Source organism: Lytechinus variegatus, chromosome 9 (assembly GCF_018143015.1).
Source record: "Lytechinus variegatus isolate NC3 chromosome 9, Lvar_3.0, whole genome shotgun sequence".
Classification (NCBI taxonomy): domain Eukaryota; kingdom Metazoa; phylum Echinodermata; class Echinoidea; order Temnopleuroida; family Toxopneustidae; genus Lytechinus; species Lytechinus variegatus.
The window spans coordinates 8,256,442-8,273,550 of NC_054748.1; the positions used below are offsets into that span (position 1 = coordinate 8,256,442).

At 36.8% G+C, this 17,109-nt stretch overlaps 1 long non-coding RNA gene across 1 annotated transcript in view; it reads right to left on the bottom strand.

Moving 5' to 3' along the window:
* Positions 1-8,412: 8,412 nt before the first annotated feature.
* LOC121421114 overlaps positions 8,413-17,109 on the bottom strand; it is a 75,197-nt gene continuing 66,500 nt past the window's right edge. Inside the window, exon 4 of the long non-coding RNA XR_005970940.1 lies at positions 8,413-8,608. This is a non-coding gene — a long non-coding RNA (uncharacterized LOC121421114). The remainder of the gene's footprint in view (positions 8,609-17,109) is intronic.

Here is a 17,109-nt window from a genome sequence, read left to right on the forward strand (position 1 = left end):
ATTATGACTACCACCATGTGCAATTTCTAATGCACATTTTCCCCCTTCCGATATCACGATTCTGTGATAAAATAATTAGAATTACACAGGAAATAAATCACAGAGTCTAGTAACCTCGCATTGGTGAGTTGTCATTCGGCTTTGCTTTTCAAAACGGCCTATATTAACATCCAAAATAACTTGCCGTATTTGTTAATTATAACTTAAAATTCATTTGTTTCCCTTTTTGAGGGGATGAGGTAAATATCAGACAATAAATCATCAAACAAAGCTCCATCTATTTTACAAGGCCGGCGGGAGGCTCACGCACGTGCGCATACTAGCTAGCCAGTCTGAGCTCTGTCTCTCTGCCAGAGCTCTGGGGGACAATTCGCTCAGTAAAGGCCTCAATGATGGTGATTTTCTGTTTCAGACAGAGTTTACATTTCGGGTATATTATTCAAAACTTCCAATAAAGTTTGATGATTTCTTCATTGTCATGTATATTTAAGTTATTAATGAATACATTCTCACCGAATTTAGACTCCCCCATAGAGAAATGCAATTTTCGTAGAAGTCTGCGTTTTCAAAGAACTTCAGGAAAAGTTAGGGTATGTTGGCCTTTATTACATGGCCGAGTACAGGTTATTGTACTGGAATAGGCGAAGTAGAAATTAGATATTGAATTCATTTATATCAAAGTTCAACTCACAGTCACACCCACACAAACACACACACACACCAAAGATTCTAAGCATAGTGAAAAAAATGACTTAAAAATCATACAATATTAAACAATGTTAGTAATAATTGAACAGGTAAAAGTAGCATGTGAAAACATGTAGATAAAAATTATTGACCGAGTGCAACATCATAAAATGATGAAGAAAAGACTTGATGGTTTCCAACTAATTTTTTTATTTTTTTAAATCAAGGAAATATGGAAAATAAATGACCATTTCATGGATTTAAAGATGCAAAATGTGAAATTTTAGCCACTCCACTTTTGATGATAAAACAATTTTTTCCGAGTCAATAAAGAGCTGAACATTTTTCACTGGCTTTCTTTATAGTTTCCAACTACGGTAAATGAAAGCAATTCTAAGGATATATGGTAAGCAGGTAGCCATTTCGTGGATTTAAAGATGCAAAATATGAAATTTTAGCAACTTTTGTTGAAGGGTTTTTTAAAACCTTAAATGCCCATAAAATATTGATTTTTTAATCTCCAAAATAAACGTAAAGACTCAGGCCTACGTTGCTGAAAATATCCTTTTCAATGTGTGTTCTTTTATACTGCCTGGACATGATTCTCAATTGTTATTTTGTATACCTTAATAAAAATAAGAGTAGTGCCGTCATAATGAAAAAAATATTTAAAAAATTGGGCAAGCAGTTTTATCTATCGGGCAAGCAAATTTTTTCATCACTTGCCCAACAGGGCAAGTGACGAAAAAAATTTTTGTAGAGGCCTGTATCTGTCTGTCTATCTATCTCCCTATCTATTTATCTATCTCCCTATCTATCTATCTATCTATCTCCCTATCTATCTATCTGTCTGTCTATCTATCTATCTCCCTATCTATTTATCTATCTATCTCTCTATCTATCTGTCTGTCTATCTATCTCCCTATCTATTTATCTATCTCCCTATCTATCTATCTCCCTATCTATCTATCTGTCTGTCTATCTATCTCCCTATCTATTTATCTATCTATCCCTCTCTCTATCTATCTATCTATCTGACTATCTATCTATCTCCCTATCTATTTATCTATCTCCCTATCTATCTATCTATCTCCCTTTTCTATCTATCTATCTATCTCCCCATCCATTCATCCATCCATCTACCTCTGTTTCCTCTCTACGTCTCTCAGTCACCCTCCAATATCTATAATTTCTCTCTCTCTCTCTCTTGCTCTCATCTTCTCTTTCTCGTTCACTCATTTTATTCACAAAACAATTATTAAAGAAATCTATATATGAATAGGCCTATATATAAATAAATATATATAAATAAATATATATATATATAAATAAATATATATAAATGACACACAGAAATACTTGTTATGATACAAAAAGTTAGTCACGTCAACTAGTTCATACGTCATACTTTATGGATTTACATTGACGAACAGAGGAATATATGGGGTATATATCCGCTTTATAATAATAATAATAATACTCAAAGATAATACTTGCTTTAATGAAGATGTCCTTATTAATCAACAACCCGCCCTAAAATCTCCTTTCATTCATCATCTCAATAGGCTTTTGTGCTCCTAGCATTACAAATGCAAGACGCATGCCAGCACATATTGGAGATTATATTGCATTATCCGGTTTACGCATGTTGTTCATTATCTATGCTATTGGCATGTTCAAGGATTGTTAAATGTCGTAATGAATGGAGGACTTTAATATTTTTTTAGCATAGCTACAAGTCGAAAACGAAGCGGTTTAATCTGCTTATAACTTATGGGGATGAGCGTCCCAATGGGAATTAATTTCAGGATGTGGAAGAATGAGATATATTTATTTAATACAAAATGAATTTATGAGAAGAAAATGAATTGAGATGAGGTTGAAAAAACATATCATGATGATGTATACGATACTTTTTGAAGGTTACCGAAAACTGAAAGACTGGGTGGAAAACTAGAGAAATAAAAGACGAGAGGAGAAAGGAGGAAGAGAAAAATAGATCAGAGACAGAGAAAGAAAAGGAGAGAGGAGGAAAAAGGAGATGAGTACATAGAAAGAAGAGAGAGAAAAGAGAGAGTGAGGGAGAGAAGAAAGAACAAAAACAAGAGGGAAAATAAGGAAAAGGGAGTTAGAACAAGAAACAAATTAAAACTATAGTGAATAGAAGACACAAATAAGAGGTTTTTTAGAATTAATAAACAAAATTCGAAATTTGAGAAGCCTATCTTGGTACCAATCATTTCACACATTGAATGGAAAAACATTTTACAATGCTATAAGCTCAAGAAAATCAGCAGTCGAGCAAGAAGCAAGTCCTCTTGCTTATAACATGCCTACAAAAAACTTGGCATTAAGAGTTTTGACTGCAAGGAAGTTATTTACATTCAGACTTTGAAGACACCAACAAAATTGACACAGAAAACGAGAAATAAAATAGAGAAGTAGTTTTGACTGCGAGACACGAAGTGAAGATATTAGGAGGGAAAATGAGTGAAGAGTTGAAATGAGACAAGGATGAAACAAGGGAAGCAGAAACAAAACGGAAAAAATAATTTAGTAGAACACAGAGTAAGTGAAAATATAGGGGAAAATGGGTGAGAGAGGAAAAAAAATACCGAGACAAAAATAAAATTATAAAAGAAGTATGGAAAGGGGTTTATAAACAAAGAAAGAACAAGGTTGATATAGCGAATAAGACCCAACTCGAGCTTATGGGTTTATGGTGACGTTTTCATGGACAAATTCTCATAAAAGCTCCGGATGGAGGAGTTACTCAACATCAAACTTTGAAAATAATGGACTTAACAGAAAGGAATTATCATGGAGGCATCGTTAAAAGTACCAAAAAAGTAGGTCTGCTAAGTTCAATACAGCCCACAATAGTACTCCTCCCTTCGTGATGGAAATGTCGGACAAAATATAATAAAGCACGTTTCAGACTTACATCGATAGTTTTACATGACAAAAAGAAACCAAGGTTGTTGCTCTAGGATTTATATGTTTACCACTTAATTAAATTCTTCCAAAGTGCCCTAAATTGGTCCATAATCATGAAAATAACAAAACTATAATAAAATAAAGCAGACAGGCATATTTCATAGAGAATCTGTTTACAGCAATACAGGTAAAAGCCCAAGAAATAGAACAATTATATTTGATGCCTTGATGAAAATATCAAGGAAATAGTACAACAGGGAATAATTTCGCTTTACAAATTTGAACAGCAGTTTTAGCCATAAGAGGAAAGCTCTCAACGAAGTACAGTCCTATGTAAAAATATGCTGTACAAAAGACTTTTTATGCACAGCAGTCTTTCAGAAATGTGGAGCAAAGTGCGATGCCATACCAGGAAAATTGTTCCCTGAAGTAAATTTAATATTTCTGTGTCAAGCTCTTTTTAAACTAGTTATCAAAAACATAAAACATTACTAGTTCAGAACTATATCAGAGACAATGACAGAGTGCACCATCAAATGACAAACACAAATGTAGGAGATCAAGAACTTTTTCAGAATAATAAAAAGTTATGAGAAGGAAGTGGGCAACAAAAAGTGCATCTTCAAGACGCAGCCACATACAAATGGGGCCCCATTTGAAAAAAACTTGTTATTCTAACAAATTTACATGAACAGTTAAAAGCTACTGAAATCCTTCAATCCGATTGGCTGATATTAAATTTGTTATCAAAATCATGCATTCTTTATCATAAGTAGTCTTCATAAAACGGGACCAAGGAAGAATCCAAGAACTTTATTCAGGACAAAAAGTTATGAAAAGAAAGTTTGACGACAAAAGTGCAACATCAAATAGTAGACACAAGAATAAGATCGTGCAATCCTGGTGGCTCGCGTAGACACAGCGACGCTGTTCATGGTCTCCAATACAACAAAGAGGGAAAAGAGGGATAATTAAGACAACGGGAGCACCACGTCCGACCGAGGGATCATGGGATAGGTTTCGTGAGAGATCTACCTTTATCAACTCGCTTCCTGTTCACATTCCGAGGAATGCTCGCAGCTTCGGGCAAAGTCTGGACGTCCCCAGGGGCGCATCCACTGGGCCTATTAATACACCCATGAAATAATTAACAGGAAAGTTATCTCATTACACCCCCCCCTTCTCTGGATTTAGTTTTGAATAGGACATACCCAAGGGCATGTACTCTCTTGAACAATAGAAACCTTGAACATCTTGTGGCTTTTCCTTCATTCATTCAATATGCTTCTTTACAAAATACTGCACTTGAGATAGATTTTTTGAAATCTTCTAGTTTATTGATGATTCAAATATATATCAAACCAAATGCACCTGTAGAAAGTTATTCAGATTTTGAAATTTAGTCATTAGATCACAATGTGAATATAAATCAGGAGTACGTCATTTGAAGTATGTAATATTGATTTTCATGAATAAGAAAAACAAATTCTAAAAATAGCTGAAAGTGTTTGATATTTCAAAATCGATCAGATAAAGTGGGGCTAACTGGCCATTGAGCCCGGTAAACTGCCGATTCGTCTATTGCCAACTCGTCTACTTATTACATGGTCTACCTTCTTTTAGTCTAGTGCCATTCCGTCCATCAACATTTCGTCTAACAACCATTTGCTCCAATATTTGGTCCAATAATCACTTTGTCTAATCACCAGTTTGTCTACATCCATTTCAAAACCTGTTGGTCTAATAACCATTTTCTTCTCATTCATTTCACCTCATTAATACTTATCCCATTAGACCAAATGGTATATGAAGGACTAAATGGCTATTGGCCCAACTGGTTATTAGACGAAATGGTGAGTGGAGGAAATGGCAATTAGACCATGTGGATAGTGGACGAACTGATAGTAGAACAAATGATAGCAAATGAGTTGGTAATTAGACCAATTGGCATTAGACCATTTAGCCCAACCTACAGTACTGGACTAAGGACAACTTGGCTCATGAGAAAAGGGAACTTACGTCATTTTGAATATCAAGAAAGTGTCACATCGATCCTCAGGTGATAATCAAAGATCAATGCCCTCTCGTGGATAGTTCAACCGGTTTCTATTAAATGATATATCTCTCAGCGTAGGGAGCATATCACATTGTTCCTACTACTCCCCGATTCTTGGGGTCTTTTGTTTTTGAAGAAACGCAAGACATCCGCTCATCGTAGTCTGCCTCATCTTTTATTGAGTCCTTTTCCTCCATTTTACTTTCGAGAGAAATGACCTCCTTCCTCTCAGAAAGAAAGAAAAGAGGATGTAAGGTGGCCAACGTGAGGGGATGCAGACTTTTTATAGCATCTCGTGCTATTCTATTCCTTTCTTTCCCCCTATTCTGTCTTTCTTCTTCCTTTTTCCATTCTTCCCTACCTCCCCTTCCCTTACTCTTATCCCCCTCGTTTTATAGCATCTCGCACTATTTTATTTCTTTCTTTTCCCCCTCTTTCTTCTTACTTTTTTCTGACCGTCCCTACCTCCACTCCTCTTTTTACAGCATCTTGTGCTCTTTTATTTATTTCTTTCACCCCTATTCTGGTTTTCTTTTTACTTTTTTTCAAACCTTCTCTACCCCCCTCTCCCCCGTTTTAAAGCATCTTGTGCTATTCTATTTCTTTCCCCTCACTCATCCATTCTGCCTTTCTTCTTAATTTTCCTTTTTCTACCCTTCCCTATCCCCCTCCCTTCAATCTTACCCCTCCCCCTCTTTTTATAACTTCTAATGCCATTCTATCGATTTCTTCCCCTTCCTCCACTCTGCTTTTCTTCTATTTTTTCCAAAACTTTCCCCTATGGTCTGCCCTCCCCCCCCCATTTTATATTGTGCAATTATATTTCTTTTGTTTTCCTCCTCCACTCTCTTTCATATGTTACAACATTTTCTCCCTTGTCAGAGCAGTTCCCTGCCCCCCTCCCCTGCCCCTCTCTCAACCCCTCCTTTTATGCATCTTTTGAAGTTCTTTCTTTTTTCCCCCTCCTTATTTCTGTCTTTCGGTTATATTTCTTTTTTTTCCAGATCTCTATTGTTAGTTCCTCCCACCCACTTTTTTTTTATAGTAACCCATGCAATTCTATCTCTTTCTTTCCTCTCCCCCACTTTGCATTTCTTCATATTTTCTCCCTCTCTTTCCTCCTTTTTTGTCTACCCCCCCCCCTCCCTGTTTTTATAGCATATTTTGTTATTATATTTCTTTCTTTACCCTCTTCCACACTATCTCTCTTGTATCAGCTTTTTTTCCACACTTTCCCTCTGTGTCACCTAGTTCTTTTTATAGCATCTCTTAGTGATCTTTTTCTTTCTTTTTCACTTCATCATATTTTATATTAGAATTTTACGATGCTATACCCAACAAGAATAATATCCAACTGAAGAAAAGAAAAGGTGATTAAAATTCCCACACAAAGTTCAGAAACACTGGCTCACAGTGGCTCTACAAAAAGGCATTTCAGGTAATTTCGCAATGCCTGATCTTTTCAAAATTCATGGTTGTTCGATCTCAGTCTAGTCAAAAAGGAAAAATCCGTCTTCACCTTACCAGAATTCTAGGATAAAGGGTACAGAAAGGAGGGGGGATCTCAAATTTTGACATTTTTAGTAAATTGACATTCTGAAATTCCAACAAAGTACTCTGCAATAAAGACTGCTGTCTGAGAAAAATTGGACGCTCATGGGGTCTTGAGGATGAAAGTGTTTTGGTCTAGTGGTTATGACTATTGGCTTTCAATCTGAGGAACATGGATTCAAATCCCAGCAATGGCACATTGCACAATCGTACAATGACATGATTTTTTTAAAACAAAAATTGCCCTTTATAGATTACTATAAGGCTAAGAATACTCAAATAAGAATTCCACTTTGCTGCAGGCCTTGTGGTCAGAGTAAAGTCCAAGACACCGTTCTCACTATCGTCCTAAACTAGTGTAGTGGAAACTAGTTTAGCGTGTAGTGAGAAAAGTCAAAGCGATCTTCCAAACCGGTTCAGAAAACCACCACGCGATGTAGTTTTCAGGATCACTTTGCCTTGTTAAACTGGTTATAGCTTAAGTGAGGACTCAACCATTCTTCGGGAAGCTATCTTTGCACATTTTGAGCGCAGTACTCCACACGACAGATGTAGAATGCGTACGCTGTGGTTCTGAATTTCATGTGAAACGTGTCATCCCTTTGAGAGCATTTCCATAGCAAGATCATTATACAGGTTGAAATGTTCTTATCAAATGCGAGAACAATTTCTTTCAAAATATGGGCCCATTTCATAAAGGACTTGTGACTATTGTAACTTTGCCATTCCACCATTTACCATGGAAACCTTGATTCTGATTGGCTGCTGAGCCCTGTAGTTGCCATAATGGCAAAGTCACAACAGTTGCAAGTCCTTTATGAAACGGGCCCCTGATCGGCCTGGCCTATCTTAAAGGTATTGTTTAACTTTGTGAGCAGCTGATTAAAAAAATTCTCAAACCAAGATGAAACATGTGTACAAGTGCATGTATTAGAACTACTAAACCCTGAAAACAACCATTATTGAGAATGAAAAGCTAAAACTACAAGGCAAACCCCGATTTTGTAAATAGGCGTCTTATAGACACCTAAATAGTACACACAAGTGTATGGGATGAAATTAAGATGGTGTTTCCGGTCACTTTATATATCAATTTTTGAAGCACTAAATAATTATTTCCAAATGCAATTTTTTCTGGGCTTCATTTTTGTAACATATCACAGACACAGGTGACAAGTGTGACCTTCCAGCTCAGATTTTTTAAAGTCAAACCAATGTTAACCAATCACTTTAAGTTGAATACCATACAGTGTTGACTATCTTGTACTTAAATCAATTACATACATGAACATGTACTTACAAGTTAGCTCTATGTATTGGTAATAGAGAAGAGCGGACGAGCCTCCCACTGCACACATTTACATCCAGAGTGACATTCTGAAATGAAACAAGGAAAGGAAAAATAAGTTTGCATATTAAACATTAATGAAAAGCTTAAAAGACAGCAAATTGAAGTGTAAAATTCTTGATGACAGATAGAATAATTATTTCATTTGTTGAGGGTGGGGGTTTGGGGGTATATCTTTGTTTTGTTGAGGTGCTTTTTCTACATGTAGCTTTTGTCTAACAGAGTTATAGTTACAGGATGAGGTTTTTAACTTGGGTTTTCAAGAGCAGGTTTTCCCATATAGGAGGACCTGCTCCTGAATCGATTGGCATAATGGTGAAAATCACACAGGGTGGGGGGGGGCAATTTAGCACCCAAAATGCCAGCCTCAAAACAGCCTTGTAAATCCCCATTTGTTGCATATTAAAGCTTATCCAATGTCGCAGATCCAGGTAGTAAGTTGGTAAAAATAGCCCCCAATTTTTTTTTCCTGTTTGGGGTCTGAAATCGTAAGACTATCAAAAAGTGTGAGCGAAAGCTGTACTCCTATCTCTACCCACATATTGTGAAACCTACAAGCATAGGTACAAGGTATACAGGGGTCAGTAACCGGTCTTTCAGGCATGTTAAAGACTATCTACCCTCCTCTTGTAGCCCCAACTACTTTACAAAGTACCTCTTACCCTCCCAATTTCACCCCACCGAATTCACCCCAATCCCGTTAAATGCACCTTTCACGGTTCCTAACCAACCCCAGGGGCCTGTAACACAAAGCTTAGCAATGATCGTAGAACATTCTTCTACGATTGATTCCATTAACTACAATGTACAATCAATCTTGAAAATCAAGTGTACGATCAATCGCTAACCTTTGTGTTACCGGACCCTGGTCAAGTTCATCACCAGAAGCAGCCCAGGAACGAGTCTACACGCACAGACTTATATTTGACACTTCAAACAATAAAAGGTCTAGAGTAAAGACTAGACTCTAAAAACTCTGTGTTCAACAACACACTGGTAGAGCAGAGTCACAGTGCATAGTAATCTAGTCTCACTACTCCAGACTCTGCATTATACAGTATGCAAACTGAAGAAAAAGGGTCTGTGGCGGCAGACTACCGCGGAGCAGGGTCTAATTTTGTCTTTCCTCCGCTCTGTTTATCAAGAGAAATATGACGAGGAGACATAGCCTAAAGTATCCTTATGTAATGAAACCGTTGTATGTGTGGTGAGTGCAAAGGCAGGCAACCATAGCAAACCAATTATCACAACCTGTCCAGAATGGAACGAGTTCAAAGACCGCGATATATATACCCCCTCTGTCTTTCTTCAAAAGTTATTGAACAAGTTGGTGGAAACATATGAAGGACATGATTACACACAACACAAAAACTGTACATCTTGATATCAATTGCATAAAAACAGTCCAAGGAATGAAAATGGTTTTAAATGCTGAATATACAAGCATTGTCTGAGAAAGAAAAAACAATTGACATTACTGAACATTTTGTCTTTTATTCGATAAAAGGCAAAATGTTCAGTAATGTGAATGTTTTTCTTTCGCAGGCTTTTGAAAATATATTTAAATATATTCAGCATTTATAAACAGTTAAAAATCATATTGTAGAATTGAGAAGTGTGTAATCGGAAATATGTGATGATTCTGCTGACTTGATTTTTCTCTTCTTATTTAAATCAACATGTTGTTAGACTTGGGATGGACTTAGTCTGCTAGCACAGACTCATATTTGGTACTTTGATCAATTATACAAGGTATAGAGTGAAGACTAGATGCTAAACTCTCAGGTTTAACTTAGACCATGGTCTAACTAAAATTATGGAAAGCCAAATATGTCAAAATTATGTTTGCATTGTACGTTGATCATATTTACAGTGTTCTTTCCTAATTCTTTATGGTAAAGAAAACTATCTTATGCATCCTTCCCAGACAATTAAGAATTATTTGAGACTAATATGAGTTGATTAATTCAACCTCTACTGTTACAGAATAACATCACAACTGGCTTCCCATAGTTAAACCCCAACTTTAAACCAGAGTTTAACTTAAACCTGATTTCAGAATATGGGCCTCAGTCTGGTAGAGCCAGCCACAGTACATAGTGAATTTAGTCTCACTGCTTCAGACTCTACATTATACACTACGCAAATTGCGACATCATGGGTCTGTGCCCGCAGACTAGGATGAACGTGGCATTTAATTGTGTGTGAAAAAGATCAAAATCACAATATTGCAATGTCAATGTCATATAGCGACATCATATAATCAATATATGGGACTTTTAGTTCTGTTTTGTTTTTTAAATTTGGAAACTACATTGAAATCTTCAGCAACCGATCATGCAAAGCTTGAATGACATCATATGAAATGTGGATGATTTCTTTTCTACAACCATAGGCCAATGATATCTCATAGTTCTGTTATTATCACGATGGAATCAAATCAAGCAGGCAACACTTTGAATGGGACTGAATAGAACTGCACATAATGACAATGATTGCAGCACGCTTTTCTGGACAATATAAGACTTCACTCACGATGCCAAGTTCAAACAGAACACAATGTCTGTTGTGGCCTTTAGCGCAACCAAACAATGCTCAAGACTCTGCTTTAGCTTCAACCGAAGCAAGGTCCCCACAAACCGCCCCCTGCCAAGTTATCACTGAAGCGACCGAGTTTGGCAGAGGCGTTGACAATGCTGTCAAAATGATAATACCCCGTTGAAACAACCTGCAAAGTTCATAGATTTATTAAGGGCTTAATGGAATTAACGGCGCGGAGAAAGGAGGTCGTGTTCTGGCCAAACGGAAGAGTGTTGGTTCTTATCGGTGTGTCGTCTGCAAAGAGGATATTACCCCCAGCAAAGTAGTGGCGCTGAATTATTGTGCGAGTACCCGACGGCCGGTAAGGGCTGTTTCCTTCCTAGCGATGAGATGCCAATGTCACAATACAGTCTGGACCATAGGAATACCTGTCAAGCGGGATGTCTTTAACCCCTTCAATGCTAATGTCACAATACAGTCTGAACCATACATGTAGGCCTACCAGTCAGGAAGATGTCTTTAACCCTTTTAATGCTAATGTCACAACACACTCTGGATCATAGGCCTACCTGTCAGGAAGATGTCTTTAACCCCTTCACTGCCAATGTCACAATACATTCTGGACCATACGTGTAGGCCTACCAGTAAGGGAGATGTCTTTAACCCCTTCACTGCCAATGTCACAATACTGTTTCGACCATACCTGTCAAGAATTAATGAATGCTTGTGAGGAAGCAACCAGAAGACCAAAGGCTTATGAAGGTCCTATCCCAGGGACCTAGTAATGAGGGTAGATCCCTTACCAAAAGGGACTAGCACACCAAGTGGGAGTTGAGCCCAGGTCACAGGAATCTGAAAACCCTGGTCTACCTTCTGAGCTATCACATCTTCTCAGATCATCTACACAACAAGCCAGGCTATATTATATATATCTTTTTTTTCTTATGTCAGGGCAAGTCCATATTTCATATTACGGAACAAATGAGAAAAAAAACATATCACATTTTATCATTAATATGAAGCAGTACTTCTCATTCAAAATAAATAGCGATTGGCAAATTGGCTATTATATTCTGCCTCGATCTGACCTGTTCATTCTTAAGATAGGAGCGGTTCTTCCTAACCCCACCCCCAGACTGCCCCATCCTCCCAACATCCTTGCTTATGTCAATATGTAATCATAATGTTGAATTTATTATATGCTACAAGTAAGTCTGCAGAGTGTAATGGGGTGTGTGTGTGTGTGGGTTTGGGTGCTTCTGTGTGTTTGTGTGTTTCTGATGAGGATTGGGACTTTAAAGGTTTATTTCTTGTATATTTTGCACATTATGTATTTTATAATTTGTACGTATTTTTATTAACAGGGCCAATTGCAAACCAGCTTTTTATCTTTGTTACTGTTTTTTATCGTGTATAGCTGAATTGGTCACCCTGTATAAAGATGTGAAATAAATAAATCAATAAAAAAAAAACTTATCAGGTAACCTTTTTTCAATGCTTCCCTTTATCAATGTTGATTAAAATGAGGTTTTCCTCCCCTGTGTTAGCTTTTTAATAAACTCATTCTTCATCGAATGAATTGAAGGAAATGAGAGGAAAATTTCAATTACAGTCGACTTCTGATTATTCAGTCTCTTTCCTCTCACGTTAACCTGAAGACCCGCTCCAAATCTGATAAACAAGCTCCAAGAATGGGACTCAAATCATGGAACGTATTTAATGAGATTAAACGTTTTGGAATCTTTAACAAACAACATAACTAGACAATTCTTATCAAGAAAAAGAGAGCCCAAGTCAGAAGAGTTTTATTGGAGTAATTGGAGTAACCTTTGCAAATGAGAAGTGTGTGGTGTTGAAAAGTTTTGTGCGAGATTCCGCGTAATTGTGTCCAAATGTGCCAAAAGAAATCATATGTTGTAGTCTTGGCAAAATTATTGACAGGTGGGGCAGTTCTCAGAAGATAATGAAAAAAAAGAATGCTTGAAATTAAAGATTAATGTATGAAATTACTGAATATTTCTCAGATTTTTTTCTTTTTTGGGGGGGTTAAGGGAGAAGGGGATTAATTCCATGATTGCTTTAAAAGTCAAGTTCACCCCAATAACAAGTTGCTTCAAACAAAAATAAAATTTTCAGACAAGCATATAGCACTGCAAATATCAAAATAATGATAATAATAGCAGCTGATATATAAAGCCCTTTTTGCCTGAGGATACAAAGTGCTGCTATTATTACCTCGGCTTTAGCTGCGATAAAAGAGAATTTAAAAGGTTGATGACACTTGTTTTTAATATTTTCACATAGCAGGTGATATGGAAAGAAAGACGATGAAACGTATCCTCTTTCGTAATTTGATGTATGAAATTCATGGATTGCATAATTTCCCCCTAATGATGAACAAAAGTTATAAACCTCTTTCTCTGCAATAAGTTCCTGGATGTTAACTTGCAATTTTCATATGGATGATGGGAAGAATAAAGTCGCCATGCATCTTTCGGAGCAGTCTGCCGATCTAGGAAAATAGAGATATTTGGCATTGCCTCTACAAACGTCGAGTCCACTTCTTTGCAGATATTTAGATGATGGCAAGGAACTTGAAGAAAATCTATCAGTGATACCAATCTAGCACTTTGTTATCTTGTAAAGAAAAATGCCAAGAAAGTGTTCAAAGCATAAAATCTGAGTTGTTTTGTATTCAATTTCATACTGTTTATATTAACAAAGTGTTAATGTACACTGCGAAAATGCCAGTGTTCTTTTAACACAAGTCTGACTACAGGAAAACACTAGAGGTATACAAAAAGCACCAAATTGACTTTCAAGCTGGCACCAGATTGGAATTTACAGTTTAAACACTGGTTTGCTTAGAACTAAACTGGAGTTGCTGCACCTCTTGTGTTTTATGAAGTTTTCCTATTTAGATAAATGAAGCTTTCTGGAGTTAAATTAACACCTGGGAGGTAAATTAACACTGGCCAGTCAAAAGGGCATCCATTGCCATGGCCTTAAATAGCCTTGGATTAATTTCAAGCATGATATTTAGTTTGTAGTAATTTGAATGTAACTTCTTCACTTCACAATATCTAACATTCTAAAAAGCAAGCAAATAGAAAAAAAGGAAAGAAACGAGCTAGAACTATGAAATAAACTCGTAACAGAACAAAGCAGTACATCACTCAACTTTTTTGCAAAAAAAACCTCTACCACAAACTCAAAGTCTGATGAAATTTTCTGATAAGGTTTTTGCAGTCCCCTGATAAATGTCGTCCTGCCTACTATTTGCGGCATGCAGGCAGGGGGACCGTACCCTGGGGAGGACACAATATTAATCATCAGCGGCTTGTTCAACCCCTCCCAGTTTTTTCCTGTATTAACAAATAAAATATGAACAAGAACTAGGTTGCATAGTGCACCGACCTTTACTCGATCTAGAAGGAAACAGCAAACTCAAGTTCTTTATTCTTTCTATGATCAGACGATTTAAAAAAGAGTATATTATACAAAATTATGTTAATGATTTGTTTTATACCCTTTTCATAAACCTATCCTCCAATTAGCCGCCTAAGAGTAATGCGGATAATTCAATAAAAATTGCGTTCACAAACTCCGAAAATAAGCCGCATTATTTTTACGAGCGCTCGTCCTGAAAAAGGCGGATAATCATCATGACAACTGGACACGCCCCCTCCGATGCGGTTGTGTTGGGAAAGGGTGACCTTGTGACCGCACCATGGCAATTATCCGCATTATTTGGAAATGCGTTCGTAAACTCAAAATCTTGTCCCGATGCTGCTATTATGCGGATAATAGCAGCATCAAAATAATGCGGATTACTCTTGTCCTCCTCCAATTTTACGAACAAATTATGCTGCTAGTAGCCGCATAATTGGGTTTATGAAAGGGGTATTAAAGAACAAACTGGGGTTATTCACACATCCTTTATTCGGTTCCAAGACATTTGCTCCGGCCACAATTGCTCCACTGTGAACTCCTCACATTAAAAGAATGACCAACTTCAACCCTTGATTTAAAGGTCAAGTCCACCCCAGAAAAAAGTTGATTTGAGTCGATAGAGAAAAATCAAACAAACATAACGCTGCAAATTTCATCGAAATCGGATGTAAAATAAGAAAGTTATGACATTTTTAAGTTTCGCTTATATTTCACAAAACAGTTAAATGCACAACTCGGCAATATGCAAATGAGAGAGTCGATGATGTTCATCACTCACTATTTCTTGTTTTTTATTGTTTGAATTATACAATATTTAAATTTGTACAGATTTGACAAGAATGGACCAAATAACCATAAACTGTTAAAATAATGGTAATTCTACATGTTAAGGGAGAAATAAAACTTTGTTTCACTTGACAAGAAGAAAATAAGAATATATTATATTTCATATAATAAAATACAAAATAAATAGTGAGTGGGTGACGTCATCAGTCTGCCAATTTGCATACCGACCAGGATGTGCATATAACTGTTTTGTGAAATTAATCGAAACTTTGAAATGTCATAAATTTCTTATTTTACATCCGATTTTGATGAAATTTTCAGTGTTTTGCTTGTTGGGTTTTTCTCCTTTTTTTCAAATCAACTTTTTGTTGGAGTGGACTTGTCCTTAAAACTATACCCTATGGCAACCCTAAACTAGGGCTCCATGTTAGCAGTGGCTGGAGGCCCAGGGCAACCAAAAATGAGAGTCGGGCCACCAAAATTCTGCAGAAGCCCACACTCGATGGCCCAGTTTGGCTCCCAAATTGGCTCCCAAAATTTTTTGATAAATTGTAATGTTTTCTATTGTTTTAGGGTCACCGAATTTGCTTTGCAGGCCACCAAGAAAAAGGTTTAGCGTGAAGCCTTGCCTAATCCTATATCTTAGACGAGATAACGCCCCCCCCCCACCACCCTTACTGCTATATTTTTTCCTCTTTGGTAGAATTGGGAAAACAAAAGGAATTTGCAATAGCAGGTAAATTCTTGCAATTAAATTCACAACTAATTGCCGATTGACTCTTGCATTGGAAAGTATAAAATCATTTGGCATGGATAAAGTTGATCAATTAATATTGAAACTGCACTTTAATGATATTTGCAAATCAAATTAGATTAAAAAACGAAAAGTAGTGAGAGAGAATGAAAGACAAAGAAAAAACAAAGACTGAGGAGGGTAGATTGAAAGAAAGAAAGACAGACAGACAGACAGACAGAATAAAAGAAAGAAAGAAAGGAAAAAAAGAAAGAAAGAAAAAGAGACAGACAGAAATAGAGACAGATAATGGCAGATAATGTAGGACAGAAAACATCCAAAGTAAGACCTTTCGCTACAGAGCTGACCGCACATGGCGCCACAATTATTGCTACGCGCCATGAGCACAGTACCTCATCACTGAGAATCGTCATTATTCGTAATAAAGAAAACCAACGAGGCATGCTCCGACAAAAGCTGGAACAATGACAAACCCTTGATGGTATCCTGTTAAGCTTTCATGAAATGTTCGATTCTTGATTACTTTTTCACACTTTTTTTTCCATCCTTTCAATTTCCTATAGCCCAGTGCTTTCTTGACATTGCTATTTTCAAATTCTCTATCGCAATTTCACCTTCCGGGACACCATGTGTAACAATGGGAGGGATTGTGTGCAATGAAGAATACACAAAATTTCTCTCAGTCCCATATGCTTAATGAGATGTAGGGTTTGTGGGTCAATGAAGCGGGGAGGTTGAATGCAAAGCTGTTAAAAATGAGAGATAAAAGAGAAATACCAAATTAACCCAAAATGAATCAGGGCAGAGATATATTCTGCTATGAGAGTTATCAAGCCTCGTTAGGCTCAAGGAAGAAATATTTAAACTCGGAATGAATGAGCACTTTTCCCCATTATCTTCTAATTCTCCAGATATCATATCTCTGCTCAAAATCTCACTTTCCACGTTTTTTAAAACAAATTAAAACACCCCGACTGCTCGGATTTGAATGCCATT